The following is a 13,653-nucleotide window of genomic DNA, read 5'->3' as shown; positions in this document are numbered from 1 at the left end:
ATCAATGGCCGCCTTTTCCACTACTTCTCAGTATGCGATAGCGAAAATCCTGAAATAAAATAGGACGTAGGAAATCAAACATCGCTAAATAAATCACAGTATTAAAAATTAACCAGTAAATACATTACCTGTGTAGAACACTAATTAAATAAGAAGTCAAATAATACCGTGACGGTTAGACAAACGTCTTTTTATGTTGTTTACAGGTCGTAGTTTAGGACAAACGCCATAGTGTTCTCAAACTTATCTCAAAGTGTCATTTTCTTTTTCTGTGTAAAATAAAATTTTAAACGATAAAAAAAAAATATGAACATATGTAACTATCCGAGAAATGTGCCTGCTTTTTAAAGCAAACCAACGAGGTAGGTTGTTAGAAAGACGCTACCTTGCCCGCCATGTTCCCACATGAAGGGAAAGGTTTCGTGAAAATAACAAATGCTTACATCTGTAACTATACGAAATGAAATACTAGTTATTCATTACGGAATTAATATGCTTTATACTTACACATTCGTAGTAAAATAACTCTTGTTATGGATAAGCGTTACAGCTGAATGCGTTGTTGTAAAGACCAAGAAACCGATGTGAGAGGAAGTGCCGTGTCATTACATTTCGATGTGAGAGGAAGTGCAGTATCATTAAATTTAACTTAACTTAAATGTGTTTAATTCACAGTATAGTTTTTTTACTTAGAATAAGATATAAAAAATGTTTACATTTTCAGAAAAATAATCAGTTAACATTATTCATAATTTTTTTATTGAATTAGAACTAAATAATCAATAAAAAGGATAAAACTCATTTTTATTAATTAAAGTAATGATTATTTTGCGTATAGTTAGCTATATTTTATTATTATTTTTCACACATGCAAGATTTATTTTTTACAGTGTGGATTCAAGCAACGTAAGGCAAACTTCCCTCTTTCCAGAAGCGACTGATCGTGGAGCTGCTCTTGCTGAAAGTGCATTCTCCTTTCAAATGTGTCTTAATTACAAAAAGGTGGACATTTGTTTCATGTTAACTGGCTCTTAGGGGTACGAGGTCACATTGCTAAAAACTCTTTGCAGTTTTAGGCGCCGTGGCTTAGCTGGTTAAAGCGCCTGTCTAGTAAACAGGAGATCCTGAGTTCGAGTCTCAGCGGTGCCTGCCCTTTGTGATGTTCCTTTGAGTGGATTTTCATCTTGGCTCTCGGATGTGCCTGGAAACCTTGCAAGGAACAAGTTAGCTTTGTCCGTTTCAGTGCGGAAGACGGAGTTGGAGTGCATCTCTCAGCTTTAATTCTCTATTCTTTGGCCAGTGAACGAAAGAGAGGAAAGCGAATGCCTGCCTGCTTGCCTGTCTTCATGACGTGTAACGGATTGCTCTGTAGCAAGGCAGCAATGAAAGAGAACAATTGATCATGATATAAGTCTAGTTGAAACGTCCGTGCTTAAACATAGATCGTGGCATGAAGCTTTATCACAGCTGTTAATTTGAATTTAGCAGGAATGGACAGAAGGAAAAATGACTTTTTCACGTGACAAGGTGGCCGAGTGGTTAAGGCGATGGACTGCTAATCCATTGTGCTTTGCACGCGTGGGTTCGAATCCCACCCTTGTCGTAAATTTAAATCTTACAGTGTATTATAGTTTCTGCACCTATCAGTGCTAGCAGCTCAGTTTCAAGAAGAAAATATTCCGACGCTGCTTTCCGCAAACGATCCCACCTCCATCTAAACGCAACGATTGCCTCTTATGGGAGTTTCTCAATCCGAGCAACACCTGATGCTCACCTGCAGTATCTTTGTCCATAGTTCAGAATCGAAGTATTCTGCCCTAAGCCTTCTGTTTTACAGAGTGAAATGGAAAGTTGGCCAGTAAGTATCTCATGTGGGGCGCCGTGGCTTAGCTGGTTAAAGCGCCTGTCTTGTAAACAGGAGATCCTGAGTTCAAATCTCAGCGGTGCCTTCTTCACTCTGTGTCCTTCAGTTTCTCTTCAACAGTACACGCACAGCTCAATCGGTGGTAAAGTGAGCTTTAAATCAGACTGCTTTCAAACCTTACCACATATCTGCCCGGATAAATTGATAGATTATTACGTATTTGTTTTAAGTCTTTAAGGGCAGTCGAAAAAGGAAAATGGACAACCTCGATGAAGAAATGACTTTAAGGTGCCTTTGAAGATGAAGACTGCTTTTCTCAGGTACGTGAGTGTGATGTGTTTTTCAGATGACATCTTGATCGTCCTCATCACGGATTATGTGAACGTTGTCTCTTCATCGAGCGCTTCCTTTGAACATTGGATTCAAACAACGTAAGGCAAACTTCCCTCTTTCCAGAAGCGACTGATCGTGGAGCTGCTCTTGCTGAAAGTGCGTTCTCCTTTCAAATGTGTCTTAATTACAAAAAGATGGACATTTGTTTCATGTTAACTGGCTCTTTTTATCTTCGAATTCTTTCTCAGGGTATGGCTGTGTAGCTAACACATGTCGACTTTGCAACCAAGACAAGCTGTTAACTGTTCTAATCTCACAGATAATCGAACCGCTTCAAATCCTCTGCCTCCATAAGGATGATCGGGAAAAGACCGAAATATTACCGCTCCTGCTCCAGTCCAAATGTCTTCAGAGCACATATTGACAAACAGAAAAAAGGCGATTCGACAATTGAAGGAATTCAGACGCGTTAGCGGGTTTGTCTCCCCAGTAGTCGTGGCCGAGTGGTTAAGGCGATGGACTTGAAATCCATTGGGGTTTCCCCGCGCAGGTTCGACTCCTGCCGACTACGTGGTTTAAACTTTAGCAAATTCGAGGTATTAAGCCTTTACTTGACACTGGCAAACACAATTTGCAAAGCTTGTCAGGAGCTCACGGTTCAAATAACAAAACAGTGGTAGATACTGCAATCGATGGGAAGCAAAAGAACACGTTCTGTTGACATCTTACCAGTTTCTATTCACGGCACAAATAATGAACGCGTTTGTGCAAATTTAAGTGTCCTTTCAGCACAGACTGCAGGAAAGCATTTAATTGCAGTCTAGAAAATGATCAGCTGCCGTACAAACGTCATACGTTGTAAACCCCCACAGCAGTGACCACCATAACTATACTGATATTGATAATAATGATTTCAAAAACAGTCGTGTTCAAAGATTAAGCATCAAAATCGGTCTGAATTTGGACAAGAAGACAGTAAGGCCGTTGGAACACAAAGCTCATTTATTTCTTTTCGTTGCTGTGCCACGGGTGAAAGGCACTGCCAGGGTCGGAAGGTTTAAATTTAATAATGATTCTGGGTGGAAAATGACAGAATTCACATGTACTGTAATGTGAAACGAATCTAATAAGAATGGGTATCAGTAAATCATGCGTGTCTGTGTTCTTCGGAGGAGGCAAAGGATAAAGAATAGGAGAAGTAAAGAAGAGCTGACAAACAATCGGCGTCGCTCTTCTAACACTACACGTCGCCCGTCGTTATTTTCTTTAAAATCCGTATCACCTGTGTTTTCTTACTTATTTCCCTTTCTTCTCGGGTTAAATTTTGTGACTCAACTTAGAATTCAGCCAAAAAAGAAAACTTAAATGAAGAAATAAGTAACAAATGAGAGCATGATGGGCCCACTGTAGTTTCACTCCATAGACTCAGGAATTACGAGGAATTTTCAGAAGTTAAAGAAAGAGAAAATTTAAAAAAAAAAAAAAAAAACAGAAATGCACCCCCTAAAGCTATGTCACTGGCACCCGAGCACAGTAGTTGTGGCCGAGTGGTTAAGGCGATGGACTAGAAATCCATTGGGGTCTCCCCGCGCAGGTTCGAATCCTGCCGACTACGTGTGTGTTTCTCCTTATTAAGAGTGTCTGCAAAGGCAAAATTTAGCGGTCAGATTAGCCATTGTTATCTTTATGTAGGCAAAGATTCCCTTTATTTGTCTCTGAATAATGGACCAATTACGGCACACGCATATATTCCTTGACTTTCTTAACTGTGGTATATTGCGCAGACAAGAGTCTGCTGTTAGTTGCAATGAAAGGACTTTTCTGCGATTAGAAAAAACAAAAAAATTATTCAATCGTTTTACAAAGTTGGATCAGGCTTTGAACAGTTAATTCTATTTTTTGTGTCCGACGTGTACCAGAGCGGGTGGTAAAACAGCATTTATGCTGTCTGAAAGGCTGCCTTGTATTGATTAAATGTTGAATGAGAAAATGCTCAATCACTCGCTAAGTGTGAGATAACTTGTGTAAAAGAAAAAACAACTACGCGAATGTAAAAGTAAAGATGAGGTTTTAGGAAACAAAGAACTCACAATTAAGACGGATTCCCTTGGAACTTCAACGGCAGATTTTACATGCATTAAAGGACATGCGGACAATCAATTTAGAGTATTGTACTTTTAAACATACGAAAATAAATTATAAGCAGCCTCAACACAGCAAGCTGTGACATTCAGCATTTTTACTACGATAACAGAGACAACTACCTGTTACTTATCGCAGTAGAATCTGGGGAGTTACTCTCGCTCCTTCACGATTAAAACGAGCATGTTTTGTTCTTTCTGTTGTTTCCTTTCCATTGCTTGGCTTATTTATAAATCACCTTTTTTCTGTTTGTCAATATGTGCTCTGAAGACATTTGGACCGGAGCAGGAGCGATAAGTAACAGGAAGTTGTCTCTGTTATCGTAGTAAAAATGCTGAATGTCACAGCTTCCTGTGTTGAGGCTGCTTATAATTTATTTTCGTATGTTTAAAAGTACAACACTCTAAATTGATTGTCCGCATGTCCTTTAATGCATGTAAAATCTGCCGTTGAAGTTCCAAGGGAATCCGTCTTAATTGTGAGTTCTTTGTTTCCTAAAACCTCATCTTTACTTTTACATTCGCGTAGTTGTTTTTTCTTTTACACAAGTTATCTCAGAATTAGCGAGTGATTGAGCATTTTCTCATTCAACATTTAATCAATACAAGGCAGCCTTTCAGACAGCATAAATGCTGTTTTACCACCCGCTCTGGTACACGTTGGACACAAAAAATAGAATTAACTGTTCAAAGCCTGATCCAACTTTATAAAACGATTGAATAATTTTTTTGTTTCGCAGAAAAGTCCTTTCTTTGCAACTAACAGCAGACTCTTGTCTGCGCAATATACCACAGTTAAGAAAGTCAAGGAATATATGCGTGTGCCGTAATTGGTCCATTATTCAGAGACAAATAAAGGGAATCTTTGCCTACATAAAGATAACAATGGCTAATCTGACCGCTATATTTTGCCTTTGCAGACACTCTTAATAAGGAGAAACACACACGTAATCGGCAGGAGTCGAACCTGCGGGGGGATACCATAATGGATTTCTAGTCCATCACCTTAACCACTTGGTCACAACTACTGCACTCAGGTGCCAGTGACATAGCTTTAGGGGGTAACACGAGGCCGGTCACAAAGAGGGGGAGGAAGATAAAAAAAAAATGATCAATGAGAAAGTGAGTGAAATTTATTTTTCTTTAAAAGACTGGACTTTTTTTAAAGCTCTTATTCCAAATATTGATGAGGCTGTTTATCAAAGAAATCTGTACGACCAAATGAAAAGAATTAAAAGAAAATTGGAGGAGGAGTTTAGCCTGTTGAATAATTCATACTCGGAGGAGGAGGGAGAAAACTGGGAGACAACCGCCCCTTAAGTGAGTGGAGATAAATACAGAGGTCTTTTTCATAGTCTACATTAACCTAAAACCCTATCAAGATGTCTTCAACTAACTACCCTACCAACGCTGGTGGTAGCTGGGCCGGTCGTCTCCCTGTTCTCTCGGCTTCTGACGTCGCAGAAGTCCTGGACATTTTTATGCGCTCCGAAGTACTAAGCTCCGGGAGTATGGAACATACGTCCGCCGCTGACTACCTGTTTTGGCTGGCTAACCTTCAAGCCAACACCGCCTACACTACTCCCGACGAGATGATCGAAACTAACCTACAACCCCGCTACTCTGCTGCAGACCAGATGCTGACAGACAATGATGTGTTTTGGCCGGCTAACCTTCAAGCCAACACCGCCTACTCTACTCCCGACGAGATGATTGACACTAACCTCCAACCCCACTACACTGCTGCAGACCAGATGCTGACAGACAACAATATGTTTTGGTTGGGTAACAACCAGCACCCTACCGGCTATGTTCCTGATCAGGCCTGTTGGTCTATGGAACAGACAGCGGCCTTTCGATGGCATGTTTTGACCCGACGACATCGTACCTAACTCCGGGTACTCTGCTCCTAACAACTCTCCTTCAGATCCTCCGTCTTGGCTGGATCTTCTGATACCCCCAAATGACCAGATCTATTGGCCCGAACCTCAGTTTCCCGCCCCTGATGATATGTATTGGCTGGACAGTCTCCTGGAAAACCGTACAGTACCTGACTTTTTTGTCCCTGCTGAGGATGCTCTTGGGAGCCTAACAGGTGCTGAGGAGATAGCTGTGCAGGCCATGCGGTCAGAAGAGGCCGTGGACGAACTGGTAGATGCTCTGTCCGCGTGGAAGCCATTGTCCCAGTATGCTGATTATCAGGGTATGGGCCTTGAACAAACTGACGGGCCCCTGGGTGAAACACTTCGAAAGACTCTGAAACTGATCAAGAGTTTGATTGCGGCTCTGCTGGACATAATAGTCGATCGGGACCTAAAAAGCACCTGTCAAGGTTGTTTCATAGATCACCCCAGCCAGACTCAGCATACGTGTCTGTTTGAGCCTGACTCTGTTTATCGGGTTGGCCGCTTTCAAGAGGTTCTGACTGTTTTCCGCAAACCGTTGCTCAGGAGCCTGGTCATAAAGACTCTGGGATGCTTCAACATCTTTCTGGCTTTTCACAAGGTTCACTCATTTGTTCAAAATGCTGTAGATGAACTGGAAAATGAACATTCTATTAGCGAGGCTATTGTACAAGCCTTTCACAACATGGACGATCCCTCTTACTCAAAAATACGTGAAATAGCCGATGCTTTCTCTAACTCAATGTGCCTGTGCTATGAAATTTTTTAATAATGTTTTTAATACTGCTGTTTTGAAATCTTAATAATGTTTTTAATCATGCAGTTTTGAAATTTTAATAATGTTGTTTTAAAAATTACCAATAAAGCCTCATTTGATTTTTAAACCATTGACATTTTTCTTTCACCGTTGGCGATGGAGGGTTACTTGAAAAAAGTTTATTATAACCCGGCAAATCCTGGTAGCTTTGGGGGAAAAGACTCTTTGAAAAGAGCTCTTGAGGTTTTGGGTCAGAAAAGTAATGACCAACAGGTGTCGGATTGGTTATCTGGTCAATATGCTTATACAATTCACAAACCCGCTAGAAGGTATTTTAGGAGAAATAAGGTTTATGTATCCGATATAGACTCGCAATGGCAGATGGATTTAGCGGACATGACAAATGTGTCTGAGCATAATCTAGGTTATAAATATTTGTTAACCTGTATCGACGTACTTTCTAAGTACACGTGGGAACGACCCCTGAAGAACAAAACGGGTAAGGAAGTGACAAGAGCCTTCCAAGACATTCTGAGTGCCGGGCGTACTTCAAAGAAGCTCCAGACCGATTAGGGGAAAGAGTTTTTCAACCGAGATTTTCAAAAGCTGTTAAAGAAGATCGGAATAAAACATTTCACCACAGGAAATAAATTAAAGGCCTCCGTGGTGGAGAGATTTAACCGCACACTAAAATCTAAAATGTGGAAATATTTCAGCGCTTATAACACGAGAACTTACATCGATAAATTGCCGGATCTAGTATACTCTTACAACAAAAGTTATCATTGAAGCATAAAAATGGCTCCTTCCGATGTAAACACGTTAAATTCCTGGAAAGTTTTCAAAAACTTATATGGCGTAGCCAACCCCCCGGGTCCGCTGTTGTTTAAGTTCAAAGTAGGATACAGTTAGGGTGTCTAAAACCAGACATTCTTTTGAGAAAGGTTATGAACAAACATTTTCAGATGAAATCTTTACCATATCTGAACTTGTACCTAGGGCACCGGCGGTGTACAAACTGAAAGACTACAACGGTGAAGAGATCGTAGGATCCATTTACGACCCTGAATTACAGAAAATTAAAGTCGGATCCACAGACGTTTACAGGATCGAAAAACATACTGGCTAGGAAAGTTAAGAATAAAAAATGACTCATTTTAGTCAAATGGCTTGGCTGGCCAGAAAAATTTAACAGCTGGATACCGGAGAGCCAAGCCCAAGATGTTCAATAAAAGCCAGATCGCTCCTTATCGACTCTTCATTCTCTAGAGATATACGATGGAGTGCAAAAGTTTTTTTGTGACTCTACCGAGCAACGCTTCCTCAGACATTTTCCCTAACAACACAATTTCCAATTTCACGACGAAGCTTGCTAAACCCATAGAATTAGAAGGTTCTTGGGAAGTCGGTCTAGCCGAAATTCAGTACCCACATACGTGGAATACCATAGACAAACCGGATAACGAATTCTACGTTTCAGCTCTGGGGGTAAAAAAAATTACTACATTCCATGCGGATATTCCGAAGGTATTCACGACCTACTATCTTTTATGAATTCGATAACCCTAAGCCTACCCACTTTGACAGATGTTGCAGCTGGATTTGTCTCTTCTGAGAACCCTGTGAAATTCAGTTATAATGCTGTGGAAAGAATAGTCTACGTGGTACCAGGTGAAAAGGATGAAACTATACACTTAAAAGGACAGCTGGGTTGCATATTAGGAGCACATTCTGATCAGACTCGGGGTTTAATTTATAAGGCTCCTTTCCCCGCCAACATCAGGGCTGGCTTTTACACGTTGTACATGTACGGGGATATGGTATCTAATCAGAGAGTCGGAGACAGCTATGTACCCCTTTTGAGGTGTGTTCATATAGAGGATCAGGCCAATAAAATTACAACCATCACATACGACAAACCGCATTATGCCCCAGCCAGCAAGAATCATTTTGACACAGTGACTATTGAAATAAAGACGGACCAGAACAAAAACGTGCCATTTCATTTTGGTAAGGTGATAGTGAAGTTGCATTTCAGACCCGTCAGGCATTGTATGCACAACTGAAACAACTGAACTACCAAAGTATGTGGTGATTGGCATGGTAGATAATGAGGCCTTTTCGGGGTCTTATACACGGAACCCGTTGAATTTCAAGCACAATGATGTAGAGTTCCTGGCTCTGTACATGGATGGTGAACAGATTCCGGCCAAACCTTTTCAACCGGACTTTGTAAGCAGCAACAGTGCCAGAGAATATTATAACCTGGTATTGGCAACTGGTAAGCATTTGAAGGATCAAGCTCTGTCTATCAGCCGTTCAGAGTTCTCTCAAGGATATACTCTTTTCGCTTTTGATCTAACCCCCGATCAAGAATGCGGTGATCATTTTTCATTAGTTAAAACTGGAAACATGAGATTTGAATTACGCTTCCCCGTCCCTCTCCCTCAGACCATCAATCTAATTGTATATGCGGTCTTTGACAACATCATTGAAATCAACCAGAGATGTAATGTTCTGTATGACTACTGTAGAAGAAGAATGTTCTCCTCAGCACCATGTATTTTGTGTGTTTAGTAAATTAGAATCTTTATAATAACTATTTTGTAACTTGCCAGTGAGAGACGCTTTGGCTTATGAACTAACAAAAATATGTTATTCCAGGGTTCAGGAGAAATAGTGTCCAGATGAATAAAATGTAAGCTGTTTCTTGTTTTCCCTTTCTCAGAGTGAATGTTTCAGGGACAAGGTCACAAGGCTGCAGAAAGTACATGTAGTTATGCAAAGGCGTCTCTCCTGTGCTTAGCTTCCAAAACACAGATAATGCTTAGCTCAACAGACATATTGTTTAACTTTACTGTTTTGATAAGGATGTTCTTTCTGTCTTATTAATCATGAGATGCTGAAGTATAAAAAACCCCTCCTGGCTTTTGATCAGGGTTCAATTGAGCTTTGCGGCAATAAGTTATACTCTTTTGAATCTCTACTTACTGCGACTCCGAATGAATAAATAAAGTGAATTGAGAAAATATTATCTGTCTGCTTTCCAGTGTGCCTTTTTCGTCCACAGTTTTTGGCGCCCGAACATGGGGCAGGAGACGGGCAGACGACTCCCTGGGCGGGTTCGTCCAAGTGGACCGATTTCCGCGGATCGAGGACCAGCTCCGGTAAAAGTTAGGACTGGCCAACCTTGGGCGTTTTCCTGCGTGGGGAGTCGCTGACCTCCTCCTGACCGAAACGAAAAGCAACTGGATGGGATTTTTCCAGGCAGGCAGAAGGAGTCGTGGTGAGTAGATTCGGGGGATTCCCGTTGGTTTGACTGGTGTGCTGGAAGAAATAGAAGTATACGGGGAAAAGAAAAAAGAAAATAATAATAAAAGAGAATAAAAAATAAAAGCATGCTGAAAGAATAGAGAATCATACCGTATCGACCTAGAAGGGTTTTAGGGATTCATAGAGAGTGACGGCACAGTGTGAATGCTAGTAAGTCATCCCTTAAGAATTCGAGTAGAAAGGACCGAGTGGCACGTTCCTATATTAAGAGGAATAGGGGTGAAAGGGGCAGTTAGAGTACGTGTGAAATTTGGAAGAGGGGAGGTTGATTTCCACTTGTCGACTGGTTGATTCCGGGGACGACAAGTGGGATGAGAAATAATCAAGGATTGAGTTGCTCTCTGTTGAAGGCCTGCCGCTTACTATGGGAAATTATAATGGCACGCCAGTCAAACAGGTCCCCCAGGGTCCTCAAAACTTAATGTTAGAAGGATTATTTTCAGAGAATCACCAGGCTCCTAGTACACCGTCGGGATTGAAAGCGGGTCCCCTAAACAGTTAATAGAGAAGCAGACTGGGTTGGATTTAAAAAGGCATGTAAGAAGTGGAATAAGCAGAGGCGTAACAACCTGCTGGCTGCTGAAGTCAAAACACAAAAAAGACAAGGAAGAATTATTGCTAGCGTTGCAGAAAATGAAGATAGAGACAGCGCCCAAGCCTGAAAGTAAAAGAAAGCAGACCGAAAAGAAAGACCCCCTATACCCCGTAATCTGTCCACCCCCTCCTTACCAAAACTCCCCCGCTTCCACCTCCTGCACCCTCTTGTCCAACAACACCCCTGTTAACAGACGAACCGTCTGGAGCAGGTTTTTACGATGAACAATATCATTATGACCCGTCCTCACATATTGACCCTAAAGAAGATAATTCAGATCATTCACAAGGTGCTACTGGATTGTAATGGCAGAAATTAAAAGAGTCTCCCAGCGCACGAGCAGTCGGTGGACTGCAATTTGTGGAGCTGTTACAGCAGCTGGATAACATGTATAAAACAAATGCTGCAGAGTGGACACAGGTGCTCCGTCGACAGCTGAGCACCACATGGACAACTGTAAATCACGGTGATCATAATGGTGTCCCTTGGTGTTGGAATGAAGGTCCTTTCCTCGCCCAGTGAGAGCCTTTGAAAGGAGCCCTGGCAGAAAAAATATAAAAAAAGGGCACAAACTGGTCACTAATTTCAGCCGGCTCACCGATTGCAAGATCTGATGGCTAATCACTCTGGGCTAGACAATACAAACGATAGAACTCGTGCTGCAGTGCCTCCTTTCATCTCGGGACTGAGAAGTGCCATTCAAAGCAAAGTCTGCACGTCCTGCAAAAAGGCTGAAAGACCGCAACGTTCGAGGAAGACAAGCGTCATGCAGAGCATGCTGACAGACAGACTAAATTAAAAGAGTCAGACACACAGACCAAACTTTTGGCTGCACAAATAAATTACTATACCGGAAGAACTGACCTGGCTAGGGGGAGAGGACGTGGAAAATTCTTTGGAGGTCGAGGGCGAGGGCACAGAAGAGGACGCGGGTTCCATTTATCAAACCCTAATAATCCTTTTGCTCAGATGCCTAACCCTTCGGAGCAGATGCCAGCGTCATATGCCTGCCGCTGCTGCGGTGAACTTGGACATTTCAGACGCAACTGCCCACACAAGCGCCTCCGTCACCCCCTCTCCCTGAGCCTAATGACATTCCTTGGTCCTAAGAATTATCAGGGACCCAAGCCACTTTTTCCAGTTTCCTTTGCTTACTCGTCATGCTGAAATTGATCTTTTATTGACTTTAATGGCAAAGAAACTGCCTTTGAAATGGACACAGGAGCCATGCGCTGAAGGAGGTTCCTGTGCAATTACAGCTCGGCATTAACAGTTTCATTATTGACTCGTTGCTTTCTGTTAAATCATTTGTGTCCTGTGAAACTGCTGGGATGGAATCTTATGACTTAAATTGTCAGTCTCAATTTTCTTTAACTGACAAAGGATTTTTGCTGCTCCATTCCTAAGCTCCTGTGCCACACTTCACACCCCAAGCCCTCTTTTACAGCCTGGACCCTGAACATCTCCCTGCACACCTTCCTCTTGAAAGCCCTTCATTCTTTCCCCTCATGCCTATTTTCCTCACTTACAAGTCCCGGACACCCTGCTTTGTACTGCCCAGTATTTTCCCTACTGAAGTGGACACACCTTGGTTAGAATCTTTTCTTTCCTCCAGCACATGCCCTGAAACTTTGCACATTCCATGTATTTTTTGTTGTCTACTAAAGCAGTTGCTTCAGTGCACCTCACATATTCACAAAGCGTTTTCTATTTAGGAGATTCGGTTCCCCATGTTTCCTTAGCACTGTCGTCCCAAGGGAAAAATTGATTATGGAAGGATAGCACACTGAGCCACTGGTGATTTTCTCAAAATCTTCCTTCTGCCCGTACCATGTCCAGGATCCTCTGTCTCCAGAGGCAGAGGCTGGCATCGCCGCCGTACATTCTGATCTCGTGAGGCGAGGAGCAATTATTCCAATTACATACTTTCCAGTCAACTCCCCCATTTTTTCCTGTAAAAAAGGCTGACGGGTCCTATGACAAGTTAACTCTGCGTTTTTTTCCTAGAACACCTATTTTTCCTAATCCTTCCACTATTCTTTCCACGATGCCCCCGTCCGACCGGTACTTCTCTGTTCTTGACCTTGCTAACGCTTTCTTTTCCATTTCCCATGCACCCTGATTCTCAATCCTGGTTTGCTTTTACCTTTCAAAACCGCCGATGGACCTGGACCGTCATGCCTCAGGGATATACTGAAGCCCCTTGTGTTTATGGTTTTGGCCAGAAAAAGATAATAAATTGATACAGTATATAGATAAGAAAAAAGAAAAGAAAAATAAATAAACAACAAGTGCACATGATACTCAGAAAATTGCTATTCTTTTTAGGTGAAAATGGCCATAAAAAAGTGTCGAAGAAAGAAAAAAAAAAAAAAAAAAAAAACTGCAGTTACTTCAAGCTATCGTTAAATATTTAGGTCATGACATTTCATGCGATACAAGAGCTCTCTCTAGCGGCCGTTTAACCATCATTCAAAACCTTCCAAGACCGGTCACAAAACAACAGGTTAAGTCAGCATATTTCTCTGTGGCTGCATAGCTTTTGGTGGGAATGTTTTCTTGTTGTGGAGTTGTGCTGTGTGTTTCCCGAGATGGATTATTTTTGTTTGCAGTTGGCATTTGGGTCGCCACGGAAATTAGTGTTTCCTTGTTGTCGCTGACCCGGTTCCGCCTCAGACTTTTCCATGATCTGGAGGCTAGCATGTATGGCACCACGGTAAGATGAA

The 13,653-nt window shown here is 41.8% G+C and overlaps 5 non-coding genes across 5 annotated transcripts; all 5 read left to right on the top strand.

The window, feature by feature from the left end:
• Positions 1–1,075: 1,075 nt before the first annotated feature.
• On the top strand, positions 1,076–1,149 carry trnat-agu (transfer RNA threonine (anticodon AGU)). The gene has a single exon. It is a non-coding gene; the product is annotated as a tRNA-Thr (tRNA).
• Positions 1,150–1,521: 372 nt separating this feature from the next.
• Positions 1,522–1,603, top strand: trnas-gcu (transfer RNA serine (anticodon GCU)). The gene has a single exon. It is a non-coding gene; the product is annotated as a tRNA-Ser (tRNA).
• Positions 1,604–1,875: 272 nt separating this feature from the next.
• trnat-ugu (transfer RNA threonine (anticodon UGU)) lies at positions 1,876–1,949 on the top strand. The gene has a single exon. It is a non-coding gene; the product is annotated as a tRNA-Thr (tRNA).
• A 737-nt stretch (positions 1,950–2,686) lies between these two features.
• Positions 2,687–2,768, top strand: trnas-uga (transfer RNA serine (anticodon UGA)). Its single transcript has one exon. It is a non-coding gene; the product is annotated as a tRNA-Ser (tRNA).
• A 962-nt stretch (positions 2,769–3,730) lies between these two features.
• On the top strand, positions 3,731–3,812 carry trnas-aga (transfer RNA serine (anticodon AGA)). Its single transcript has one exon. It is a non-coding gene; the product is annotated as a tRNA-Ser (tRNA).
• Positions 3,813–13,653: the final 9,841 nt, after the last annotated feature.

Source organism: Erpetoichthys calabaricus, chromosome 5, assembly GCF_900747795.2.
Source record: "Erpetoichthys calabaricus chromosome 5, fErpCal1.3, whole genome shotgun sequence".
In the NCBI taxonomy this organism is placed as follows: domain Eukaryota; kingdom Metazoa; phylum Chordata; class Cladistia; order Polypteriformes; family Polypteridae; genus Erpetoichthys; species Erpetoichthys calabaricus.
This window is presented reverse-complemented; position numbering and strand designations above follow the sequence as displayed.